At 45.9% G+C, this 27,391-nt stretch overlaps 1 long non-coding RNA gene across 5 annotated transcripts; it reads left to right on the top strand.

The window, feature by feature from the left end:
- The first annotated feature begins 300 nt into the window (after positions 1–300).
- LOC112544858 (uncharacterized) lies at positions 301–26,107 on the top strand. 5 transcript variants are annotated; one of them, XR_012900964.1, is made up of 7 exons: positions 301–372; positions 1,296–1,344; positions 2,267–2,319; positions 10,260–10,362; positions 11,247–11,276; positions 24,398–24,502; positions 25,538–26,107. It is a non-coding gene; the product is annotated as an uncharacterized LOC112544858 (long non-coding RNA). The 5 variants fall into 5 exon arrangements; XR_012900965.1 differs by lacking the exons at positions 24,398–24,502; positions 25,538–26,107 and adding an exon at positions 14,858–16,167; XR_003088187.2 differs by lacking the exons at positions 24,398–24,502; positions 25,538–26,107 and adding an exon at positions 12,381–12,606.
- Positions 26,108–27,391: the final 1,284 nt, after the last annotated feature.

The following is a 27,391-nucleotide window of genomic DNA, read 5'->3' as shown; positions in this document are numbered from 1 at the left end:
GCGCCGGCCGGCTTCATGCAAATGAAGCCCGGGAAATTCAAATCCCGGGCTTCATTTGCAAGTGCGGTATGCCTACATTACCCTCCTGGTTCGAATTAGGAGGGTAGTGTAGACATACCCTCAAAGATTCAGTAACCCAGCAGGCCATGGCAGAAGCTAATGAATAGCATTTTCCTCCTACCTTGTTAACACATAAAAGCTATTAAGCCAAAGTTATTGCCACGTAGCATTTGTTCCTTTTTCCTTCTGTTTTTATTTGGAATGCTAGCGATGTCACCAGTGTTGAAACAATGAGGAGAACCTACACTCAAGTCCTGAAGGCTCTTCTCATTTCTTACTCCTGCAACGCGCCCGTTGACACCAACAGACACAGTAAGAACAGAGAAAGCACTTCAGGGGTTAGTCCTAAAAGAATCTAACCCATAAATCCTTGTGTAAATGATAGCTCAGAGCTGCAGGTTAAAATTCCTACCCAGAGTAGTAGAGAGAGACCAAAAGTTGTTACCATGTGATGGCTATTCAGTTCTCTGTACAGTGAGTTTGGTGATCTCAGGCCAGTTGCCAGTGAGCCTCTGTCTACATCACAAGTACGAATGTCAGTATTCACAGCACAGAGCCGCTCCTTGGAGTTAATAGCAAAATTACCATAAGATCAACTGTGGCTTTGACACCAGTCTTGAGTAAGGTCCAGCTTGTGTGCGGCCCCAAAGCACACTAAGAGAATCACAGTCTGGTCTCCCTCCCTTGCTCCTGTATTTGGCCCAGATCCTTCCCCTGCCACCATGGGCGGCCGGTATGCTAGGTGGGGGAAGGTGGGGTTGACTACAGAGATTCCCTCCAGGGAAGGCACTTTGGGATGGAAGGTGCGGGGGGGGGTCGATATAACAGGGGTAGCCTGAACTATTGCTGCTCATTCCATGCTTTGTGTATCAAGAGAATTTCAGGTCTGGATCCTCAAAGGATTTAGGTGCCTAACTCCCATTGATCTGGGCATCAGCCCCTTGGCCAGTCAACTCTAGCATTCTTCGTGGACATTAAATTCACACACAACCAGTAAAAGAGAGAGATTTTGCACAATATTGTACAAAATTTTGTAACAGACCTGGGAAAACATACACATTCTGGGACCAGCTCTGACTCTGATGTGTTTTTATAGCACCTATTGGCTTTCCTGGGAGCCCTGTACATGTATGATGGGGCTGGATTAAGCTCCCTGGGCACATGCTACGTAGATAATCACCATCGTAAAGAAAGCCCCTAATATTAATGCCCTCTCTTTTATCTTCATACAACAGATGGTGGTAAGCTGAAGATCTGCATTCATGAAAGAACTAAAATCACAAGGTAACTTGCTTCCAGCCACACATTGAAACAAAATGTAATGCTAGAGAAAATGGTCAAAATGAGAAAAACACATTTGCCAAACAAGCTTGACTGAAATTCTTATCTTTTAGTGTGACAATGTATCTCCCAATTAACAAGCTGTAGCTCTAAATTCTGCCTTCAGTAACATGTAAATCTGGAGGAGCTCCGCTGAGTCGCTGAAATCTGGAGTCACTTCACTGAGCCATTTGAGTGCTGGCAGGGTATGAAACTGGTGTTAGGAAGATCAGAGTCTGACTCATACACCACTTTGACACTGGTGTAACAACACTGACTCATTGAAGTCGTGTTGGATTCATTGGCATTATTTCAGAGTTACTCATGTAACTGAGGTCAGGATCAGGCATTTTATTATACTACCTCCTTGGAGTGAACAGACACCAGGTGACTGGTATGATCTCTTTTGTATTTCATGTGAGGAAAGCCAAAAATCTTTAAAAAAAAAAACCAAAAAACCCTCCACTGCTAGCTAGTATGTCTGAAAGAATCCTGCAGTTGTGCCTTATCTTTTCATAACTGCAAGCCAGCACATTTAAAATTTAATTATTTAGAGAGGAGGGAGGGGAAAAGATGCCTTTTGAAGAAAGTCCCACAAGTTTCCAAACACTTCAATATTTCATCATGGCAATCAGCCAGCTGCCAAACAAAATGCTGGTTTCCAGCAGGGATCTGACAGGTGGCCTTTTCAGAATTTACACACTAAAGTGAGAGCTGATGCTCTGTTGCTTATTTTTCTGCCTTTTAAGTTATCCTTTATTGGAACCAGACTGAACCCTTCTTTCCATGTAACAAAAGATAAGATCTCCCCTTGAACGTTTTGGGATTTCAGATGTGCTTTTCTTTTATCCATATTTATGTGGTGGATCATAATTCACACTTTCAGATGAAGAGATATTGCACGGGAGACAGAGAGAGAAAGAGAGAGACTAACTAAAGGTGAGCAATATAAAGCAACAGTAATAACACAGAGTCAGACTGAACATACATTCAGGACAGGAAACAATCCCACAAGGAGTTTCCTCTTCATTTTTCTGCTGCGAGGGGAATCTGTCCCTGCAGAGGAAAGCAAAGGTCTGGTCCACAAATTGTGGCTTCCCCCTAGTGTAGCTCCATTGAAACTCTATTACCTGGGATTTCCCAACCTGTCTCATCTCTGGGGCCCACGAGGTGGGAGGCCTTTACCATGGAGGGGCCTTGTTGTAGGAGGACCAAATACAGTTTCTGGCTGTATTAAACTACCTTTATCTGTACTGGATACAGGTTTCTCTCCTCACTTCTCTTGCCCCCTCCATGTGTGATCCACCAGACCCATAGACTGCTCTCTGCAACATCTAGGAGAAAAGGCAGGAAAAGTTGGAAGCTCTTCTATGGATGCAGCTGACCCCCACTTTTCATCTGGTTAGATTGAGGCCCTTATTAGCTAGGTCTCATTTATGCACAGGCGCAACTCTCCCAACGGTTCTACACAGGTGTAACTCCCTGGAAATTAGTGAGTTACTGCTGTTATGCAACAGGCATAAATGAGAAGTGAGTCAAACCCACTAATTACATGTAACCAAGAACAAGAAAACTTTACTCAAGTTGCCAGATTCGGGTCCCAGTTTACAGCAGTGTTGCAAATTGGACTAACGTCACTGAAGGCGATGGAGTTGCTCAGGAGGAGATGCCCCAGGTTAATGATATCAGTATGTAGCACCAGGTAATCAGACTTTATATATACCTTGCCTCTACAGGCTCTGATTACAAAAACTTCCCCAGAGTCTCAGATTCACTGACTTTAGGTGGTAGCTGCCGCCATCAAATGATTTTATCCCTAAAACCAGGGACAAACACTTGAATTCTCCAGCAAAGTTACCCCCAAGTTCTTTTGCCTCAAAAGAGCTTGAAAAAAGAAATGCAGACATACACAGACAGGCAGATCTCCTGTACTTTCCAGGACACAAGAATCAAATCACCACCTTAAAAAAGTGACTTTTATTGCAAACCAAAAGATATACTTGATAAAGCATACTTGATTGTTAGATGTTACAGAGCAACTAAGGAAAACAAATTAAAACACAGAGAAAATGTCTGGGAACAATTCTTAGATGGTAAATGGGGAGGGAAGGCATAGATTCACACAGAGCAGTTCAAACCAAACCACAAAATAAAGAAATATACCCTGATCACAACTAGATTCACTTTTCTCTCTTTATTTACTCATAATATTCTCTTTATTCAGTCTACTTCCATGCCCCGAATTCCTTGTAAGCATGGTAGTCCTGCTTGGGTTTGAATCATTCTGTGTCTTTCAACTCCTGATTTAACTCTTCCACACAAAGCAAGCAGGCAAAGTATCTATATCCAATTCAAATTTCAGCACTGTCGTCCAATTGGTTCTCCTGGCCCCCTGCCAACACCCTTGCTAGCTACAGGTATGTCTACACTACCACTCTAGTTCAAACTAGGGTGGTAATGTAGGCAACCGGAGTTGCAAATTTCCTGGGCTTCATTTGGGATTTGAATTTCCTGGGCTTCATTTGCATATTGCCAGGTGCCGCCATTTTTAAATGTCCGCTAGTGCGGACTCCGTGTCCCGCGGCTACACGCGGCACGGACTAGGTAGTTCGGATTAGGCTTCCTATTCCGAACTACCTAGTCTGTGCTGTGTGTAGCTGTGGGGTTCGGAGTCTGCACTAGCGGACATTTAAAAATGGCGACGCCCGGCAATATGCAAATGAAGCCTGGGAAATTCAAATCCCGGGCTTCATTTGCAACTCCGGTTGCCTACATTACCACCCTAGTTTGAACTAGGGTGGTAGTGTAGACATACCCTACCTGAGTTTAATCCCGTAGGGTACGTCTACACTACAGCGCTAGTTCGAACTAACTTAGTTCGAATTAGTTAATTCGAACTAAGCTAATTCGAACTAACGCGTCTAGAACTAAAAACTAGTTCGAATTAGCGTTTTGCTAATTCGAACTAGCAAGTCCACATTGAGTGGACCCTGAACAGGGCTTAAGGATGGCCGGAAGCAGTGCCGGCAGAGCATAAGAGGAGGACTTAGAGCATGGAGATGCTGTCTCAGGCTAGCCGAGGGCTGTGCTTAAAGGGTCCCGACCCCCACCCCGGACACACAGTTCTAAGGGGTGCCCCGCTTGCAAAGAAGTTCTGGCTTGGAGTGCCCGGAGTACCCACACTGGGCACATCACACCACTCGGCCATCAGCCCGGCTGCACTTGCAGCAGGCTGCCATCTGGGGAGAGGGAGTAATTGGGGGGCTGCAGGAGAGCTTCCACCCCCAGAAGCCCGCAGAGCCAGCCCAGTCCTCCCCATCGGGGGCTCGTACCCCATTCCTCCCTCACCTCCTTCCACTTACCCTTCCCTAGCCCCCCTTCTTATTGATGTACAAAATAAAGATAACGTTTCTTCCAACATTGACTCTGTCTTTATTGAACAAAACTGGGGGGAGACTGGGAAAAGGAGGTGGGAGAGGGGAAGAGAAAGGCTGGGAGAAGGGAGGGCAACTAACATGATCAGGGGTTGGGAACAGGTCCCAGATGAAGAAAGGCTACAGAGACTGGGACTGTTCAGCTTAGAAAAGAGGAGACGGAGGGGGGACAGGATAGAGGTCTCTAAAAGCAGGGGTTGGGTGGAGACGGTGCATTCAGAAAAGTTCTTCCTGAGTTCCCATAAAGAAGGATTAGAGGACACCAAAAGAAAGGAATGGGTAGCAGGCTTCAAACTAGTAAGAGAAAGTTGTTCTTCTTGACAAAGCAAATAGTTAACCTGCGGAACTCCTTGCTGCAGGAGGCTGTGAAGGATACAACTAGAACAGAGTTTAAAGGGAAGTGAGATCAAGTCATGGAGGTTGGGTCCATGGAGTGGTCTTAGCCAGGGGGTAGGAGTGGTGTCCCTGCCCAAAGTTTGTGGAAGGCTGGAGGGGGTTGGCACGAGACAAATGACTTGGTCACTGTCTTCGGTCCATCCCCTCCAGGGTCCCTAGGGTTGGCTGCTGTCGGCAGACAGGCTACTGGGCTAGATGGACCTTTGGTCTGACCCAGGACGGCCATTGTAAGCTCAGGGCTCAGGGTCGGGGGTCTCAGTGGACCCCCTTGATTTTCATGCACACCTGCTCCTGGGTGGCCAGGCTGGCAGCTCTCCTGCCCTAGCCGGCCACTTTCCTGTGCCTAGTGCGGAGATCGTGGACAAGGTCCACGATGTCCGCACTAGCCCAGGAAGGTGCCCGCCTCTTGCGGTCCAGGGTAAGCTCCCGGGAGCCGCCAGCCTGGTCCCGGGAAGAGGGAGTGGCCTGGGGGACATCGGGTGGGTGGCTCTGTGCCGTGCCAGGTGCAGGGTCTGCTGGCTGGGTGCTGGCAGGCTTGCACCTGGCACGGGCACCATAGCCAGCCCGTGCCCCTTTAAGGGCTCCGGGGCCGGGAGGGGGGCATAGAGTTTCCCTGGTGTTGGCCAGAGGGGCCACCAGGGAAACCTGGGGAGGGCTAGCCTCCCACTAGTTCGAATTAAGGGGCTACACACCCCTTAATTCGAACTAGCTAGTTCTAACTAGGCTTAATCCTCGTAAAATGAGGTTTACCTAGTTCGAACTAAGTGCTCCACTAGTTCGATTCAAATTCGAACTAGCGGAGCGCTAGTGTAGCGCCTATTAAAGTTAGTTCGAACTAACGTCTGTTAGTTCGAACTAACTTTGTAGTGTAGACATACCCCAAGTTACTGGGTGCTGGCCAACATTCCTCCTATCTATTAACAGTCACACTTAGTGGTATTCTTCCAGAAGTGCATCAAGGAACACAACTAACATTGTCACATGGTGTTTGTCCAGTCAGAGGAGAAATATGTGCAGTGAAATGTCTTGTTTTATAAATGTAGGCATAGACAAGGGACATTTCTGCAACCTTGCCTTGCACTTGGAATGAAAGGTGGTGAGGTCTGAGATGGTCCTTAATCCAGGGTGGGGGCGGGGACAAGTTCATTCCACAGTCTTGAACTGGTCTATGAGAAAGTTCTGTTTCCTGCCCAGATGAGTTTCACCCTCTTTTACAGAGTGTTCCATTGTTTCCGAGGAGCAAAGTTTTTTTGGCCACAGTCTACATCCCTACTTTTCTCTGCTGACATTTTGAGCCAAGAGCATATTACAAATTAAGGCTCATGCTCTGATATGGAGGTAAAATATTCTCTTTGTGAAATCTGGGCTACGCATTGTCCTTGCGGATATTGTCCTTAATCTCTTAAGGAAGCTCCTGCAGCAGGCTAGAATTATTTAGAGCAGCAGATCTAAAGAGAAACAACCTGACAGCCAGTCAGGAGACTTGGCAAATTAGGGCCCCTTGATAGTGCCAGGGTAATATAAAGGAACTTTAGTGTGAATGAGAAACTTTTTTCAAAGAGGGCCAGATTTGAAGAAGTGAACATGCGTGAGGCCCGTCCCCGCACTCTCAGCCCCAAGGCGGAGGGCCCACAGGGTCGGAGGTGGGCGGAGAGCGCAGGGTACGCCGGCCTCACGGTGGCCCCGGGGGCAGGGCGAACCCGCAGCCGAGCGGGGGAGCGGGGCTGCGGACGTGCCCTACAGGGCAGGCTCTAGGACCGCGGAGGCCATGGGCGGCGGCGGCGGCGGCGCGGCCGGAAGCGGCGCGCTGGGCGCGCCAGTTCAAAAGAGCGCCGGGGAGCCAGGAGAGGGGGAGGAAGCAGGGGCCGTATTAAATCGGAACACGGGCCGCAATTGGCCCGCAGGCCGGACTTTGGACATGCCTGCACTATACAAATTCTTCCAGCCCGCCCCCCTCCCCCCCACTAAAGTCAAGCTAGGCTGCATTTACTTCTTCCCCTTATCCACAAGACTGGTGACTCTGTCAAAGAAAGCAATGGGGTTGGCTTGAAACAATTTTGGTTTTGAAAAATTCATGCTGACCTTATCACCTTATTATCTTACGCTTACGCTCTTCTCTGCATCGATGTGTCAGTCTGAGCCAAGGAAAGCCAAGCCAGGGAGAATATTCTGGTGTTACTTCCTGGAGGTCACAGTGACCTCATCTGTTAGTGATGTATTTTCTTTTTCGTGTTCCATGTATTCAGTCAGCTTCATTGGCCTGACTTATATGTTTGGCTTGCTTTGCTAAGGCTTGGCTGTTTCTTCACACTGTTTGGCTTGCCCAGGCCTAGTAGCACTCGATCTATAAAAAAGGCTTTATTTTCCTAATTGGACAATTGTAAGTTGGAATCCATTGACGAAGGTTTGTTGTTACTATTTCTCCCTGTGTAGAAGCTTTATATATTTATCAATTGGTTCAGCCAGCTTGATGCTTTTGTAAAGTTGAACATGCAGCAGGAGCTGATCTAGGACTTTGCTTGGGACTGAGCAGGATGGAGCTGACTAATGCCATCATGACACCTAATTTAATCCCTTCTCAAAGGGTGCTCCTTCAATTGCCAACACCGCACAGCAACAGGCACATTTTCTGATAGGTTCATGGCAGGTTTCACCCCACCCTTTTATGGTGGGGTGAAACCTGCCATGAACCTACCAGAAAATGTGCCTGTTGCTGTGCAGTGTTGGCAATTGAAGGAGCACCCTTTGAGAAGGGATTAAATTAGGTGGACAAATTTAATCCATGGATGGACAAATACCAGCCCGTGACCCAGATTCGGTTCCCCAGAATAAGCCACTGACAGGCCTCTGCCACTATATTTACCTGCACCTCCACAGGTGTGGGCAATTGCAGCTCCTGTTGGCTGTCAGTCTTCCTGGCCAATGGGAATTATGGGAAGGAGTGTCCCATTCCATGCCACTTTCTGCAGCTCCCATTGGCCAGGAACGGCAATATGCAGCCAACAGGAACTGCAGTCATAGACTCATAGAACACTAGAACTGGAAGGGACCTCAAGTGATCATCAAGCCAAGTCTCCTGCCCTCACAGCAGGACCAAGCACCCGTACAGTGCAGCTATGCAGGTAAATATAGTGGTGGTGGCCCACTAGAGGCTAAACCTGCTGGACAACTGCCGTTTTATTGTCCAATCTTGTATCACACGTTACTAGTTGAGCCATTTCTCCATGCAACAGCTCATGCTCTGCTGCCTTGTCTCCACCTGAGAACACAAACAACCACGTTCATCTGAAACAATGGACCTGGATGCCCCATGGATCAAATTGTGAAAAGGAACATGTACAGCAGACACACTGTCCCCTCTCTAGCCAATCCGGTCACCCCTCCTCTTCAGAAAGCCCAAGTGCTCAACTGTCACAGCCCAACTACTGTCCGTACATCTGGGACTAGCAGTTCCTTCTCAAGCTGAGTATCCCTGACTTCCCTCTCGCCACTGTTTTATGCAGTCTCCAGAGGCCCTGATCAGAATTTGAGCCCTAGCATGCCGGGCACTGTACAATCCCAGAGGCAGACCACACACCTGCCCTAATGAGTTTGAAATCTAAACATTCCTGTTTCTTATTTCCATCTTTTTCTTTTCCTTTCTCCAAATTTCCTGTCTCTGCACTTTCTTCTTCTTCTCATGTCTCTGTATGTATCCTTCCCCAAGCCAGACTCCCAATTCTGATTCTTTCACTCCCTTCCCCTTCACCTCCCCTGTCATTTCACTGCCTGTCTCCTAACAAGAGCCCAGACCTTTAACCAGCCCTGGATAATGTAGAAGAAAAAAAGGTATCTTTGGAAATTCCCAAACTCTGTAGGCAGCAAGGATGAGGCCACTGGCACATGACTTTACAGCCTGTTCCCAGAAGTAGCCATTTGCACTCAGTAGCAAGTCCAGATGAAATACTAGTGTGAATTACTGATCAGGTAAGGAAACAAACCCTCTTTTGGCTCGAATCACATAATACAGTGGAAAGTGCTTCAAAGAGTCAGTCATTTTCAAAGATTTCTGTTTTCCTCTGATCCCAACCTGAAAGCTTTCTAAAAAAAGCCACAGCAGCAGAGAGAGTCACTTTCCAACCCTAAATGTTTATTTCAGGGTTTCATCAGGACTCTTTCAGTGCAAAAGTGCACATTAGGCTAAAGTTCTGCTTGCAACTATGCTCATCCAGATTCAGGACAGAATGGATATAACAGAGATCTTTCCCAGACCTGAAGAAGAACTCTGTATAGCTCAAATGCTTGACTCACCAAAAGTTGGTCCTATAAAAGATATGACCTCACCCGCCTTGTCTCTAACTGAGACACAAATTTTACCCAACACAGGCGTCTCAACCCCAAATGAGTGTGTGCTTCTTAAACCAGTGATTTACTAGATTAGCATGTACAGGGTTCCCTATTAGATTCTGAAGTTATTATTGTTCACAGACATTTAATTGCAGACAGTTTTCTGCCAGGGTGGAATTATAGTACAGCAGCACATTGTGAACACTATCTCTGTAATGCCAACAGGTTGGTTTGTTTTGAAATGAAAGCTCAGATGTGGTGCAAGGCATAATAAAACACAAAATCTTGGCAAATGCTGGAGGCCAGATCATGAGAGGCCCATGCTGGGTCAGACAGGAAACCTCTCCCCTTCCTTACACAACTAGGCAAGGGCCTTCCACAATAGCAGATCTGGTATCCCTGTGGCACTGGACGTGCAGGGGCAGCTCATTGCTGCTCTCCCCAAAAGGAACAGTACATTGAGAAGGGGGAGGAGAAGGGGAGGCCTAACTCACAGGCTATCCTTGCTTGTTCTAGGTCACTGTGGCTCTGTACTACCCACCTGCTCCAGGCTTGGCATAAAAGTCTGAATCTACCTGGTCCTTAACTCTCATAATCACTTTCCATTTTATTATATGATTCCAAAGGAAGTTTTTCTTCCAACCTGATATAAATCCTGCAGCACTGATTTTTAATCAGTGGGGGAGTCAGTGGATGTAGGTTTGTTTATTATGTGTCTTACAGTCGTACTTAGAGGCCCGCATCCAAGCATGGAGCACTGTTGTACCAAACACTGTACATGGAGCTGGAAGCAGTACCCTGCCCAAAGAGCTTAGAATCTAAACAGGCAAGAGCCAGCAGGGAACCAGAAGTGAAGTGACACTCCGACAGCAAGTTAGTAGCAATGCCAGGAATAGAGTCATAGGGTACGTCTAGACTACAGGCTTCTGTTGACAGAAGTTTTGTCGACAGATACTGTCGACAAAACTTCTGTCGACAAAGAGCGTCTAGACTACATTGAGTTCTGTCGACAAAGCAAGCTGCTTTGTCGACATGGTAGTGTAGACGCAAAGGAGAGTTTACATGCAATAACACCTTCTGTCGACAGAAGGCGTTATGCCTTGTAAAATGAGGTTTACCAGCGTCGACAAAACTGCTGAGTTCTGTCGACGTTATGTCGACAGAACTCAGTGGAAGTGTGGACGCAGGTATAGTTTTGTCGACAAAAGTCCACTTTTGTGGACAAAACCCTGTAGTCTAGACACATCCAGAGATTCCAAATTCAGAAGGAGCCACTGGGATCAGCTAGCCTGATCTTTCATATAGCACAAGCCTAAGAACTTTCCCCCAAAATACTTCCTATAGCAGTTCCTTTAGAAAATCATCCAGTCTTGATTTGACAATTGCCAACCATGACCTTTGGTAAATTGTTCCAGTGGTTACTCTCTCTCACTGTAAAAATTTACGCCTTCTTTCCAGTTTGAATTTGTCTACCTTCCACCTCCAGCCATGAGCTCTTGTTATACCTGTGTCTGCTCGACTGAAGAGCCCATCCATCAATATTTATTCCTATGTACTTGTAGAGTGTAATCAAGACATTCCTTGCCCTTTTCTTTGTTAAACTAAATAAATCTGTCGAGTCTTTCACCACAGGGCATGTTTACTAATCCTTTAATCTTTCTCTGATCTCTCTCCCATTTTTCAACTTCCTTCTTGCATCGTGAACACCAGAACAGGACACAGTATTCCAGCAATGGCCAGGTCAGTGCCAAATAAAGAAATCAAATAATTTCTCTACCCCTACTAGAGATTCCTCTTTTTATGCTCCCAAGTATAACATTGGCCATTTTGGCCACAGCCTCACACTGGGAACTCACGTCCAGCTGATAGCCCACTGCTTTCCAGGATAGAATCCAAGTAAACATGGCTTACATTCCTTGTTCCTAGATGTATACATTTACATTAAGCCATATTAAAACACGTGGTTTGCTTATGTCCAGTTTACCAAGTGACCTAAGTCAGGGCCGGCCCGAGCCCTTTTGGCACCCTGGGCGCATGGAGCATGCACAGGCTGGCCACGGCCGCTGGCACGCATCCTGGTGCCCGCCCCCCGGGTCGCACGGTGCATGTGCTGCCCAGCCTGGTCCGGCCACCGCTGCTGGTGCGCACACCGGGCCATGCAGGGCCCCGCAGCTGTGGGGGGAAGGGCACTGCTGGCCGGTGCTGCGGGGCCGACGCCGCGGGAACCAGGCATGCGGCACCTGATGGCAGCTGTAAGGGACACCGCGTGCCCTTACAGCTGCCATCAGGCGCCCCCCATTGGTTGGTGCCCCGGGCAGCTGCCCGGCTTCCCCATGCCTCAGTCTGGGCCTGATCTAAGTAACCTGTACCCCCATCCAGAGCCCTAACCACTAGATCACATTGCCTTGTAATAAGACAGAAGAATTTGGTCAATCCTATTTATAATCTGCTTCCCTTTTCTTCCTCCCCCATTCGATTATCCTACTGGATATTTGAAGGAAGATATAGAATTGCAAGCAATAAAAATCAATGAAAAAATAAAAGGTATTTTTATCTGGTGGTTTATTCCTTCAAGAGTTGTAATTATAGTTGAGAGATACATAAAACGGTATGTAAGACAGAAAGGATTGATTTTATCAATTTTTATAAACTGGCTTCACCACAGTTGACAACCTTTGTGCTTACCACTGTCCTGGTCCTAAACTGTGTCATAATCAGAATGGTACTAACAAATCTCTGTTTGAAACCATCCAAGTATGTGTCATTTTGTACCACACAGCAATGTTGGAAGACAATTGCATAATAATGAAATAGCTGACTGAGAATGCACACATTTCTCTCCAGCCACAGGATACATTTGTGGCTTTGTATGCAGAAATGCTGCCCAGAAAAAGAAGGATCAAGCCAATTAACACTCCACAATCAAGGGTCAACAACTGAAAAAACAGATCCATGGTCAAGACCACCAGCATTTCTCTGATCATTGTTATCCTGTTGATGAATAGTGTACTGGGAGAAAGAGGACTCTCCAAATCAATTCCAAGTTTAAATAAAACATAAGGATCTTGCACACTTATGCCCAGTAATATTATGAACATGCAACATTTATTCAGAAACTTGCATGCTTCTTAATATACACTCTCTATATACCCAACAGAACACCTTAATATGTATATTTCAGGAAATGAGACCTTCAAAAATAGCAGGCAAAGACATCTGCAGGAAGATTTGGCATGAGAAAGTTATAGGGAATGTAGCTGAAACTTTTAATGAAGAAACATTAATATCTTATGAGCAAACCCAGAAAAAAATACTGTCTGTACTTGCTCTGAATTCTAGAAAGGTCTACAACTTTGATTCTACAGAAAAAAAAGAGAGATTCATTAGGAAACCTGCATATCCCATAAGAAAACCAAACCCACTATGCAATTTTAACATATGCAAGATAACTTCATTGAAGCTGGAGTTTTTTTAACACTGGATTTTCTCCAGATCTTTTTAGTGTTTAATTCTTTAACATGAGTTACAAAAATAATCCATATACAGGAGCTGAACATCAGTTAAAATAAGAAGTAGAGAAATGGCAAAACCTTATAGCAAACAGACTCAGGGTCACCCTTGAGCAGTGTTTCTCAACCAATGGTACGAGTATCCTTAGGGATACTCGAGAGAAGACTGGGGGGTACTTCAACACAACAGAAATTTGGAAAAAACTGAATTTTGGTTTTAAGTTTTACAGCGCTTTATTATTTTTGTCCTTTTTACACCCAAAACTGTCATCGCCCACTCAGCTATGATTAAGTTGTTTAAACAAATGTATTACAATGGTAGAAAAAAAATTGTGTGTCTGAAAACGGTAGGAGCTGGGGATACTTTTTTTTTTTTTTGAGAAGGGGATACTTTATAAAAAAAATAAAATAAAATAAAAGGTTGAGAAACGCTGACCCAGAGGGCTATACTAAAACTTCTATACTCTAAAAATCAAATTTAAACTTCCATGAACTGCTGCAAAATATTCTGTGGGCTGCTGATAACCACTGGCATGATCAAGAAAAAAGAGGAATGCAGACATAGACTTGGGAAACTTCTTGGTGCAAGGTGAAAAAGAATGTGCAGGTTAGCAAAAGACTGGCAAGAAATTTCTCAAAGGCATAACAAACTCATTCTGGTGGGGAATGTACTCTTGGTCTGTGTCTACTCAGAGATCCCCAAACACATGCCGACTTTGGCAAAATTACAGCAATAGCTAATGATAACCATCTAATCCACAGACACTCCAAAGATAGAAACATACTTACCTATGGAGAATCATTACATTCGATGATGGGAATTGGATCAGAGGGAAAACCCATATATAGGCTCTATGGGTATGTCTAGACTACATGCCTCTGGCGACAGAGGCATGTAGATTAGGCTACCCGGCATAGGGAAATGAAGCAGTGATTTAAATAATCGCCGCTTCATTTAAATTTAAATGGCTGCCGTGCTGTGCCGATCAGCTGTTTGTCAGCTCAGTGCGCTAGTCTGGACGCTCTACAGTCGACATCAGAGGCATTTGTCGACCTCCCCGGTAAACCTCATCCCACGAGGCATGTAGTTTAGACATACCCTATGATACGTTATAAAATCTAAAACATTTTGACAATACAAATCCAAGAGAGGTAGACATCACATCATATTAGATTAATTGCTTTCCCCATAACCTCTGTTTGCTATAATCTGCACAGTGTTTTTTCAAGTATCACATAATAGCTTATGGCAAGCCAAAACATGGACACACAATCATACTATGAGGGTTTGTTTAAAAAACCATTTAAGTAGTGGAAAGACTTCCATCAACTTCAATGAGCTTGGGATCAGATCCTGAAAATCCACTTCAAGGAAATTCTAAAGAGAGATCGTGGGGAGGGAGCACGTGGGGTGATACTACATAGCACAATGAATCAACAAAATGATATTCTGCTAATAGATATCACTAAAATGAAAGTGCTGGTTCAATACTACGTCTGTCCATGATACTATAAGCCTTAAAACCACAAATCTGCCTCAAAAGTTTTCATTTTCAAAGCAGGGCTTTATGGAACAAACTGTTTAAACTAACCGGATACAGCAGGGGTCATAAGCCTTTCCACTGGGTAAATCTTGTATGTTATGTGACACACTAAGGCGGAATGCATATTGAGTTACTTTTATTGCTATTATGTGCTTCTTGTTATTATGTGGCTGATATAAAAGACCTATTACCTTAGCCAGCGCACAGTTAGTCTAAAAGAAAGTTGAATCACTCGATAATTGTCCTGTTCTGTTCATTCCCTTGGCAGTATCTGGCATTGGCCAGAAGACAGGATACTGGGCTAGATGGACCATGCGTCTGATGCAGTATGGCCACTCTTACGTTTTTATACTGAAAATACATAGCGGGAGTCAGCTTCCCATAAGCCAAGCTTGGCACCGTTTTCACACAGGCCCTGTCAGCTTCCCTTCCTCCTCATGACTACAAGGAATATCTGTACCGACCAGAGCCACTCTCAGCACTCAATTTAGCAGATCTTAGATAGACTTGCTAAATTGAATGCCAGAAGATCGATCTCCGGTGTGCAAGTGGAGACGTGGTCTTCGGTAGATGCAGTCCATTTCCATGTGGACAGGAATCCACATCACACCAACTAACGTCAGTAGCAGAGTTGACATTAAATTTAAAGTCTTGTTGGGTGTGGCATCAGCAAAGCCAAATACGGTTTCAGCAAAGAGAGGAGAGTATCCACTCACACTTAGCATGGCCCTTCTAGGACAGAGTTGAAGAAGAGAAGTGAGCCAGTATGGCTAAGATTTGGCACTGCCCCTACAAATACCATGCCTGATATACAGATGAAGGGCTTGCCATGCTGTGACAGTAAACAGGTACTTTTCAAGAGCACAAAATGCACTTTTTAAAAAGCAGAAGTCTGATGTAAATTACGAATCATCACAACATATTTTTCAACGCAAGATAAAAAATGAACAGTAAGGAGGGGTCATTTTGTTCTGTGTGATCATACATCGTCGGAATGATCTTTTAATAAGCACACCATCCGTCACTGGCCAGCAAGATTGCTTTTTGTTCCCAAGGTATGAGGCTAAATGCTATCACTGATAGAATGAGAAAAATGGTCGTCATCATGTTCATTCTGACTGTAAAAATCCATTAACACATACATTCAGCGTTGAGTGGAATCAGCTTCCTCTAGACTTCAGCAGGTTTAGCCAGACTGCAGAGCAGCTCATCTTTGGTAATAAAGAGAAGACAAACCATTCTGCTGCTCCAGAAGTCCACATACTAGCATTGTATGAAGCAACAGCATGGAACTGTGTTCCTATGTGCTACTTCTGTGTTTCCTGGTAAATATTACTTAGTACAATTGTGAATGGTGGGTAGTAGTGCTATTCCGAAACAGAGCAATAATGCAAAAAGGAGGCTTTCTTCTTTGTAGCATATTTAGAATCTGTGCTCAAATTAAATTTCAAAGCTGGTAACATAAGTGGCCAGAATGCCTGAAGCTGACAACTTAAACATTCATCCTGCCATAAGCTAAATTCCAACCATTTCAGAACATATTAGGTCTGATTTTACAGATAAGAAAACGATCACCCTCATGAGTATGTACATGTGGGACTGAGCCACAGCCATCTGAATGGTTGTCCACCAGCCTCAATAAAAAAGATTCACCATCAACAGGTTTTTCATCAGGCTCCTGCTGTGGCAGCACATGCACATCCACAAGCTGCACAGCTAGAACATGCATAACTGCAAGTAATTGCACCTGCATTTGCATAGCTAATGGTGTGTAAAATTGAGCCCACTGTGTACTAACTACCCAACCTCATGTTAGTTGTGGTTGAGACCATAGAAATTCATCCTAAGGCCCTATGATTTCTGTTAAAATCACCAGAAGGAGCGGGGCCAGGAGGCTTCCCATGTTCCCTCGCTCCCTGATTGGCCCGGGGGAGGGGGAAGTGCGTGAAGTCTTTGCTCCCACACCCTAGTGCCTAGAGAGAACCATTAGCTCCCCCGTCCCCTGGTCTTGATTGGCCTGGGGTGTGGGAGTATCAAGGTGGCTGTGGGTTGGATGAATTGGCTTGATGGACTGGATCTGGCTCACAGAGGCAGTCTTGCCCACCCCTGGGGTAAGGGATTTGGGTGCAGGAGGACCTGTGAGGTCTCGGAGGGAGTTTGGGTGAAGGAGGCAGTTGTGACCTGGGGCACAGGATTGGCGTGCAGGGGTTTGGGAGGGGGCATGGGCTCAGGAAGGGGGCAAAGGGTTTGGCTTATGTGGGGTCAGGGTAGGAATAGGAGTGGGGGAGCAGAGAGTTGGGGGAAGGAGGGGCTGCCAGAAGACTTACCAGGGAGACTCCCAGCCAGCAGCCCGCTCATTTCTCAGGCAGGAGCCTGCCCCACCCCCATCCAGTCTGCAGGGCCATGTGGTCTGTGAATAAGAGCCTGAGGGGAGGAGGGAGTGGTACTTCAGCACATTGCCTATTTTTCTAACAGTCATCTTCCATTGGCCAGAAACCAGCCAATGGGATTATGCTGGGAGCAGGAGCAGGAGCAGCCATGAAGCACCACTCCTCCCCCCTCCTCCCCACTGCCCTCGGGGCTCACAGTTTGTGGAACACAAACAGCCCCGCCGCGGCTTTTCTGCGTGGTGTGCAGAGCTGGGGCAAGCAGGGGAGCCTGCCCAAGACTCCCCACTACATCTGCAGGTTGGATCTGGCAGCTTGATGGGCTGGATCCAGCCGGTGGAGGGTATGATCAGCCCTGGCCTGATCTAGGTTCTAATATGGCTCTCACAAATGAGGAATGCGTGATTTCCTAAGTCACAACATGTTGGTTAAGAAATAAAGTACCTATAAGCAAGTGAAAATAGAACACTGCCCATGTATGTGCAGGCTGAACCTCCCAAATCCAGGACTCTCTGGTCCAGCAACATCCATGATTTGGCAAGGCCACAGATGTTGCTGGACCAAATTGCCCAGAGGCCTGGAGTGGTAACCAGCCTGGAAGACGCAGGATCTGGGGAGTCCCAGCTGAGCCAGCAGCAGCTGGTCTGGGGAACCCAGCACCCACCCGGTGTTAGCAGAGCCAGGTGACAGCTGGGGAGGCGGCAGCTGGGCAGCCCTGGCCAGGAAACCCTGGGAAATCCCCAGTGGCAGTGGGGCCAACAGTGGCCACACAGGGCTGGCTGTAGCAGGACATCCCACCAGGGGAACCCCATGGAACCCCTGGTGGCAGCAGGTGGGGAGCCTTGGCAGGGCCAGCATTAGTGGGAGAGCAGCAGTGTAGGGAGCCCCAGGCATGGGAGTCCCAGGGAGAGAAGCCAGCAGCGGGGTAGCCAGCAAGGGGGCATTGACCTCCCTTGATCTGGCAAACTCTCTGGTCGGGGACTGCTCAGGTCCCGAGGGTGCGGACCATGCAGGTTCAACTTGTAGCACATTTTCTTTATAGTTGGGGCCTCTAGACACTACCATAATATAAATGAGACTGATGATTAGAATAATAATGTTCTCATATCAGACAAAGCTCTGCATAAAAGAATCATACAGAGTAATTGGAAAAATCTGCATATGTGGAAGAGGGCCATGTGGGTGTTAAAATATCCATCATAATGCTACTCTACATTTTCTTCCCATTTAATTACAAGATAATACAATCCTCCTGCAAGATGTTGTCAGCAGCAAGGACTGGATTCTACTGCCTAAGTGTTTTTCTTAAACTTAATTTTAACCTCTCCAGCTCAACCCCACACCCAGCATATTCTCAACAGGTAACACTTCCCCCAGGCTATGTCTAGACTACGGGCTTCTTTCAGAAGAAGCGTTTCCAGAAGAGCTCTTGTGAAAAAGACTTCTGAAAGAGAGCGACTACACAGCAAAAGCGCATCAAAAAGCGACCTGCTTTTTTGACAGATAGCATCCACGCAATTGCAGTGTGCACGTGAGGGTTTTGGGGGAGGGAGGGTTCAGAAAAACAGCCGTTTTTTGGAAAAAGAGCTCTGTTGTGTAGACATACCCCGTCTCACAAGCACTGAGTCTGCATATAACATAAGAGAAACTTCACTAGGGACAAGATGACACCACATCATGTTTGGAAAATACAGCGATAACACACATAAATAAATGATATGTAACATTGCCATCTCTACTACATATTTGGTAATAACCCCTTAACTCAGTTCTCCATCCTGGGGTAGGAATATCCAATGTTAATGTGGATTTTTTTTTGTTGGGCCTCACTCATGTGTGGTGTCCTGGCACAGCACAGTCCCAGAATCTAGGAAGGCACCTGGGCAGACCTGTCTTCAGCCCTGATGGAAAGTACTCCTCGTCTGGTCCTCAGGCTCCACCACCTAACCCAGAGCCAGTGACTTCAGAAGTATTGGTGCTTACCAGAGGTCACTCAGTGCTGTTACTACGTTCTGTGGCTCCAACAGAGTGCCCCCACCTCCCCTCACCTTGGTGTCTCTCACTGGGAAGACACATCTGCATCATGTCTCATGGTATGTCACCTCTTTGCACAGTCTGCAGGGGAGAAGGGTCTCTGATCTGTAAAACACTAGAGCAGAGTCCTTGTCAGCAGATTTTTTTCCTTTCCCTCCCCAACCAAACTGGCATTTGTATACAATTCTTCTACCTGCATGGTGGTTTGGAGCACAAGTCTGAGGTGTCACTTCAAGGACTTCTGTGTAGAAAGCTTATGCAGATGAAGCTTTCTGTAGCTGTACTTGCCCTCTGCTCACTGTACAGGGTCACAGAGAACTGCTTATGGAGCTTCTAGAAGTAAGGGTATGTCTACACTACCCCGCTAGTGCGAACTAGCGGGGTAATGTATGCATACCGAACATGCAAATGAAGCCCGGGATTTGAATTTCCCGGGCTTTATTTGCATAAGCCGGCCGGCGCCATTTTTAAATGCCGGCTTGTTCGAACCCCGTGCCGCGCGGCTACACGCGGCACGGGCTAGATAGTTCGGACTAGCAAGCCACTCCGAACTATCTGTATGCCTCGTGGAAATTCAAATTCAAATCCCGGGCTTCATTTGCACGTTCGGTATGCATACATTACCCCACTAGTTCGCACTAGCGGGGTAGTATAGACATACCCTAATTCTTTCCCTCTACTCTGAGCTGATTAGGCCTCAAGTTGAGTATTGCATCAAGAAAGCTATGGAGAAATTGGAGAAGGTCCAGAGAAGAGCAACAAAAATGATGAAAGGCCTAGAAAACATGAACGATGAGAAAAGATTGTAAGAATTGAGTTTGTTTAGTTTGGAAAAGAGAAGACAGAGGGGACATCATAGCTTTCAAATGCCTAAAAGAGTGTTACAAGGAGAAAGGAGAAAAATTATTCTCTTTTAACCTCTGATGACAAGACAAGAAGCAATGGGCTTAAACTGCAGCCAGGGAGGTTTAGGTTGGATATTAGGAAAAACGTCCTAACTGTGAGGGTAATTAACTACTGAAATAAATTACCTAGATAGGTTGTGGAATCTCCATCATTGGATATTTTTAAGAGCAGGTTAGACAAGCTCGTATCACGGATGATCTATATCAGTGGTCCCCAACACGGTGCCTGCGGGTGCCATGGCGCCCACGGGAGCATTTGTGTGCGCCCACCAAGTGCTCGGGGCTGGCCTCACCCTGGGCGTGCTGCGCATATGCAGCACCAGCCCCGGGCACATGGGGAGCGCCGGCCCCGGGCGCATGGCGAATTGGCCTCCCCACCCCTGGGCGCGTGGCTATGGGGGGGTGCCAGCCCTGGGCACGTGGCTATGGGGGGGTGCCGGCCCCAGGATTGCGGCCAATGGGCGGCCCCGCCCATGGCCACGTGGCGCATGGTGTTGCTGGCCCCAAGCACGTGGTTCATGGGGGTGTGGCATATGCACTTCCCCACCCCCGGGCACGTGAGTGTCCTCGCCCCCTGGCACCCGGTGGGCAAACAGCCCCGCCCCCTGGCGCCCGGCAGCTCCAAATGGTTGGGGACCACTGATCTATATGGTGCTTGGTCATACCATGAGGACAGGGGACTTGATTTGAAGACCTCTCAAGGTCCCTTCCAGTTCTATGATTCTATTTATCTGGAGGTCTGGGTGTATAGCTGGGAAATTAAGCAATCCTTGGCATCTGCTCCCCCCTGTTCACCAATAGATGGTGGTGGAGAGCTCCTTCCCATATGGAGCATCTCTCTGTTACCCCCTGTTCACCAGATGGTAGTAGGGAGTGATAGCTTCAGGCTACAGAGCTTACAAAAACATTAAGAAAAGATTATGCAGACTCCAAGTAAAAGCAGTGAAATTTCCTGGCAGAGCAGCAACAAAATGTAGATAAACCTGCTTTTTTCCAAAACCCACAGTGAAGCCATCTTTGCAGCAATCACCACAGCGTCCAGTTCAGAAGATTGCGTCGCCTTTCTGTAACCTACAAGCCTTGAGATATTAATTCACTTTGCCTGTGCTTAATATCTCATGTAAAATTAGTAAGAAAGAAAAAGAGAATGATGTGCTAGTTAACCACCCCGTCCTTCTCAGCGGGAGGATGTAAAAGTTGAAGGCAGAGATAATATTACCTCCCTTGGGCATTAGGACGCTTGGTGTTTTGGAGGCATGTGCCTTTGATAATCAGCATCAGTATCTCTTTCATGTCACTGAACAGAAAATAGGGCCTCTTCAAAGAGACTAATTCAGAAAAGAAATTGTTAAACAGGCCTGACTGGGTTGAGCAATGCTGGAAATTAAGACCCCTGAAGGGCCAGGATTAGTGGGGGAGGTCAGCACTTTTAGGCAGGGCAATGGAATAAATTAATAGGCCTCTGTGCTGCGTTTGAAGCTCTGGTGGTTGTCACAGAATCCCCATGTGTCTCTCCCTCTCTCTTACTCCATATGCTTCCCTGATGATTAGAGTTTTGCTGCCTTGTCAGACTATAGCATGTATTAGTTGGTGGCTAGAAGCTTATTGGCCTAAACTGCTGCAGAACTTCAATTATACACCCTGTCGGATATATTTTTTTTAAACCCTGACTTTTTCTTAAAGTTAATTCACTAGTAGATACTTGTCCTTTATTTGAAACACCAGGATGTCCAAAAATACAGATGAAAGTATATGGAACTTTGTTCTTTTGCCATCAGGAATCCGGCCCGGTGCCTTTCAAATAGGGAATTACTTTATAATGATGGAGTTTGCTTTGCTTTAACCTTCTGTGGGCAAGTAACCAGCTGATCTTGAAGTCTGTACACTTCTGATGTAGGATCATCAGAAGAGAGAAATTACAATAAAATTAACCTTTCCAAATCTCATTAGAAAACCACCTATCATTTTGGTCTAGTGGTTTCAAAGGAGCCCAAGGAAATCAGTTTCTCAGAAGCTAGATGCTTAACTATCTTAGGTATCTTTGATCATCCCAGCTTTTCTGGATGTGAGTGGCAGTTCTCAAAAAATATCTATGTGATGACAGCAGCAAGAAGAGGAGGTCTCTCACTGAGACCAGCAATGATACCTCCGCCGTTGGCCCCTAATGAAAAGGGGGAAAACCCACACACAAGGCCTTTTTGTTTAGATTATTTAAAGAACTCCATCCCCAGCTCACCTCTCCCCAGCACAGAACCAAAACCCTCCGTCGATATCTGCCCTTGGGGTTGGGGGGTGGGGGGTGCCGATTGCATGGTTCGCCTAGGGCGCCAGTTGCTGGCAGCTAGTCTAGGGCCACCCCTGGTTATAGGTATTCCATTTAGACTTCATTCCAGTCTATGTTGCCCAAGGAGACCTTGCCAGATCTTTGTTAGGAAGAACCATGTTGAAACACAATTCTGAGTGACACAGCTTGAGCTGTAGTGTAGACGCCTTCTGAAAGACTCATTCTCTACCTGCAGATGTCTGTGTATGTGCTGATTGAATTATCTTAGGGTACGTCTAGACTACCGCGTTTTGTCGACAGAAGTTTTGTCGACAGATACTGTCGACAAAACTTCCGTCGACAAAGAGCGTCCGGACACATTGAGTTCTGTCGACAAAGCAAGCTGCTTTGTCAACAGAACTCCGTAGTCTGGACGCAACGTTACAGGCAATAACACCTTCTGTAGACAGAGTTCTGTCGACAGAAGGTGTTATGCCTCATAAAATGAGGTATACCAACTATACCAGGTAAAATGAGGTATACATATACGTTATGTCGACAGAACTCAGCGGTAGTGTGGACGCTGGTATAGTTTTGTCGACAAAAGTCCACTTTTGTCGACAAAACTAGGTAGTCTAGACACAAACTTAGGCAATTCAAGGATTTCTTGAGTAGACAAAGGAAGGTGAAAACACTCAAAAGTAAACAGAGAGCATTTCATACTCCACTAAGGCTCCCAGCTGTTTACTTACTCTCTCATTCTCCCTCTCTACTTCTCTCTCTGAATTCTTTTGCACATTCTGTCTCCATTCTCCCAAATATCAAATTTTTTGATTTATTCCAGGAGCACCTTCCTACTCTTTTAACTTCTCTTTTTGGTTTCCAAGACTCCAATAACCAATTCTCAAGCTTTGTTCCAAAGAGGCTCCTAAAACCAGGAGGAAACATGTTTTATAATAACAATAAATTCTGTCCAGGTTCACAAACCTGGTGAAGTTGCTGACGCAGAGGAGAACACATCATGGCTCACAGGTTCTTGACAATGCTGTGCAACATGCTGTCCGCATAAAAGACCAAGCCCCTGTTCATGCGCCCAGTGAAGGGGAGGTCCAGAGGGATTAGGAGAGAATGACTCTCCATGGCAAGCCTAAGAGCAGCAGTGCCATTCCACTAGTTTAGTGCAAAATCACAGGGGAGGGAATTGACTGGTGGAGCTGCATAACCCTGCTGCACGATGCCATTTTGAGGTGCACACATGTGTGAAATCTCTACCTGGGCTTCCCTCCACTTGTTGCCTTACTGCAGAGTGAGTGGCATGACTTCTCCCCTCAATTCACAGTTCAGTGTGTATTGAATAGCCAATGTTCAAAATGGCTCCTTAGCACAGAAATATTATATTTGTTACTACAGTCCTGACCTTTCACCTGAAGATCTCAAAGGGCTTTACAAACAATTAAGCCTTGCTGCATCCCTATGAAATATGTAATGGGAAACAGATGGGAAACTGAGGCATGGTGAAGCTAAGTGACTTGCCCAAGACCATGTAGATGGACAGTGGCAACACAAAGAACAGAGCTATCCTCACTACCTGTCCATACCACTGCAACTGTTAGAATGCTCTCAGCGCCACAAAGCTCAGGAGATTTCTCAGTTAAATCTGCATAGGGTTGTTTTTTTCCATCCTGTCTAATGTAACTGTGGATGTTCTTCATTATCCATATACATATTTAATCCTTGTTTGAATCCCACTGAGCTTTCAGCCTCAATGAACTATTATGGTGGTGGGTTCTACCGGTCAATTACTGTAGAATACTAGGCTTCTTTTTAACAGGCAAAGCAGCATGTGTTGCAAGTTCATCTAAAATTCAAGAAACCCCCTTGGACATGCCTATTCTAGTGTATGCATAAGGGATGCCATTCACCCCTGTGCAGAGGGCCAACACAAGACCCGTGATCTATGTTAGCCTAAGAGCATATGTGTGAAGTGAGCTGTGTAGAGGCCTTGTGCAAGGGCAGCCTTTCTACAGGGTAAATTTAATTCAAAATGAACTACTCTTATTTCTTTCTGATGTAACATGAAAGAAATCCTGTTCAGGAGCCAGAAGTGCTGGTAGGGCACTGGAATCTGATGGGCCACCTGGTTTTCTTTTATCCTCTGCTCTGAAAGGTGACACGAGTGGGATAGTACTGATTTTTTTTCCCCTTCTTCTCTACGCCAGATCCCTTTCACTCACTAGTGATGTTGAATCATAAATCCAGAGTTCTATCTGCTGGCATAGCAACTTGAGTGCTCACAATACTTCCTGGAATGCTGTTACAAAGAGGTGGGTGTCTCAGTCAAACTAGAAATATACAGGTAGTCCAGCATGTATTTTAATATTATCTGTCTCCTTGGGCTATATTTAGATGGATGAAAGAAGCTTTTAAATAAAAAGTTAGTTAATGCAATTAATAGTTTCTCTCCCCTTCACATTGTCCTTGTTACAAATAGAGATGTAAAATCCCATTTAAAAAGTTAACTGGTTTACATTACATTTAACCAGGATCCCACAGGCTGTGTAGCACTGGAACAGTCCTCCGCACCTATAAGGATGATGCTTACAAGTTAACAAGTTAGCCCTTTATATCCTTAGTTACAACACATACTACCCATGACATGCATCTGACGAAGTGGGTCTTTGCCCACGAAAGCTTAAGCTCCAATAAATCTGTTAGGGTATGTCTACACTACCCCGCTAGTTCGAACTAGGAGGGTAATGTAGGCATGCCGCACTTGCAAATGAAGCCCGGGATTTGAATTTCCCGGGCTTCATTTGCATAAGCGGGGAGCCGCCATTTTTAAAACCCCGCTGGTTCGAACCCCGTGCAGCGCGGCTACACGGGGCACGAACTAGGTAGTTCGAACTAGGCTTCCTAGTTCGAACTACCGTTACTCCTCGTGAAATGTGATCGACGAGATCCTCAACTCTTTATATAGAGATTGATTTCAGTGGACTTAGCACCTAAGGACCTGGTCCACAAAATCAGGAACTCTCTATGTTAACAGCTGCCAAGACAGTATATAAACTGGTTTTAAAAAACACATTCTGCTAACAGAGGTGACAATCTTATAAGTAATTTTCAGATCCCCTTTATCAAAGTTATGCTCCATCCACACCCGCCGGCTCAATCATGTCATCAGGAACTGTTTTTAAAAACGCTTGAAAATGGAGTAACTGTGGTATAGATGGAGCATAAATATAAACTCAGGTCAAAGTGTGAACTCAGTCAAGGTCTGATAGGGAATGTTAATCTAGCAGCCCACCATATTCCCACCAAGGCAAATACTTCCCTTTTCTCAGTCTGGTTCCATTTTGTAGGGAGCAACACTTGGGCACTCAGCATGACCATAGATCTTCTGAGGCATGCTGTTGAAGAGCCAGCTGAGATTTCTGGGGGAGCACACGGACAGGATGGGAATGGAACAGGACTGGGGACAGGAGAGCTGCAGATCCATCAGCCATTGGCGCTCTGAAGACGGTGTGCAAATAGGGTGGATGCTACTTCAGTCCTGACCTGAAGTAGAGTGACTGAACAGCTCTGCAACCGGAAGAGGAAATTTTCTTCCCTTCACCCCTTGGAAGGACTGCCCAGTGATGCTCAGGCTACGTGCTGGGGCGGGGCCAGGAATTTCACCAATGAGAGGTTGTGTTTATCTCTATTAGGGGCAATGGGTTAGAGAGCCTAAATCCAGAGGAGGAGAAATTGATTCTAGGCTAGATTCACAGCCCTGCATCACATCTGTTGCTCTGCTCCACTAACACAAAAAGAGAACGGAAACCTCCAGTCAATGCTGGTTCTTATGCCTGCACTTCCACAGACTCCAGTGCAAGGGATGTGTTGGGGTGAGGGGTGGGTGGAGTTAGCTTGTGTCCTACTTCTTTATTTTTGTTCTTCATGGGCATGTACAGTAATAGGTTTTTCCCAACACGAACCCATTGATAATAAATCTACAGGCAATATTCTTACATTCAAATACAGAAAGGGTATATGCATGCATATAGAATATGCACAGTCAGCAGATTACACCTTTTCAAATGATGCCTTAAACTGAGTATTTTGCATAAAGCATTTTCCACTTATGAATATTCATATGCATAAGCATATCGCCATAAAGAATATGAAGTGCACCATCACACACACACAGCACTGCTAACCCATCTGCACAAGGAAACGTACGGGACGACTAGCCTATGGCTCAGTGCAAACAAACCATGCTCACTTCTTCTGAGAGAGCTTGAATACACAATGCTTGTTACATACTGCAATCCTAGTACTTTTCCTTTTGGGGGCAGGGACTTCCCCTGTCCTCCTTTCCACCCTCCCTTCCCTGTCCCCCCTGCACTAACCCCTCTGCCAAAGTACACACACACACATGCACAAACATTGATGAAATAGTTCAAGTCCTACAAAGGACTAGAGCCATCCAGCCTAGCCCTGAAGGGCGAATTGACCCCGAAAAGGAATGCTAAGGGGTTCCAAGATAAATCTGTCAGTGCAGCTTGTGAGGAGGATTTGGTGCCACAGTCTCTGTTCATTCTTACATATTATTGCCTCTTAGAGCGGGATGAGTATCAGCACCGGGGGTGGTGGACCTTTGTCATGCACAAGGAATGTTAACATTATCCAGATTTAAACGGCTCTGTCTGAAGAGTGGCTCGTGTCCTGAAACTCATTTTTCATGTATACATCGTGAGCTCTTAATAAAATCTTTTTAAAGCCTCCTTTGTTGTCTTCTGTTCCCAACAGGGCTGTCTGCTGGCATTTTCCATCACTATTGTTGCATGCGGATTAGGCATTTGAAGTTTACAGTATCAGCCCTACCAAATGAAAGGGACTTAAAAAAACAAAAAACAAAATAAGCCCAAAAGAGAGGATTCATGTCTACTGGAAAAAAAATGCTTTAAGCGGCCTGGGGACTTTTGATGGTTCCCACCCTAACACCCCACCCCTCCACCCATTCCCTGCAGAATTATAGCACCTAGCACAGGACTTTTAATACAACTTCTCTAACTTCATTTAATTCAATAACTCATGTGTCCCAAGCAAAAGATTAACTAGAGAAGTGTGTGTATTTTTCTCCTTTGGGCCCTGATCTGTCATTATCCTAAGTTGTACTGAACCATTTAAAAAGTGCTGGAGAGCAGCCTTCAGTGAAATCCAGCCGTGCTGTT

This window comes from Pelodiscus sinensis, chromosome 2, assembly GCF_049634645.1.
Source record: "Pelodiscus sinensis isolate JC-2024 chromosome 2, ASM4963464v1, whole genome shotgun sequence".
Lineage (NCBI taxonomy): Eukaryota > Metazoa > Chordata > Testudines > Trionychidae > Pelodiscus > Pelodiscus sinensis.
Note: the sequence above shows the minus strand (reverse complement) of the source record. Positions and strands in the feature narration are given on the sequence as shown.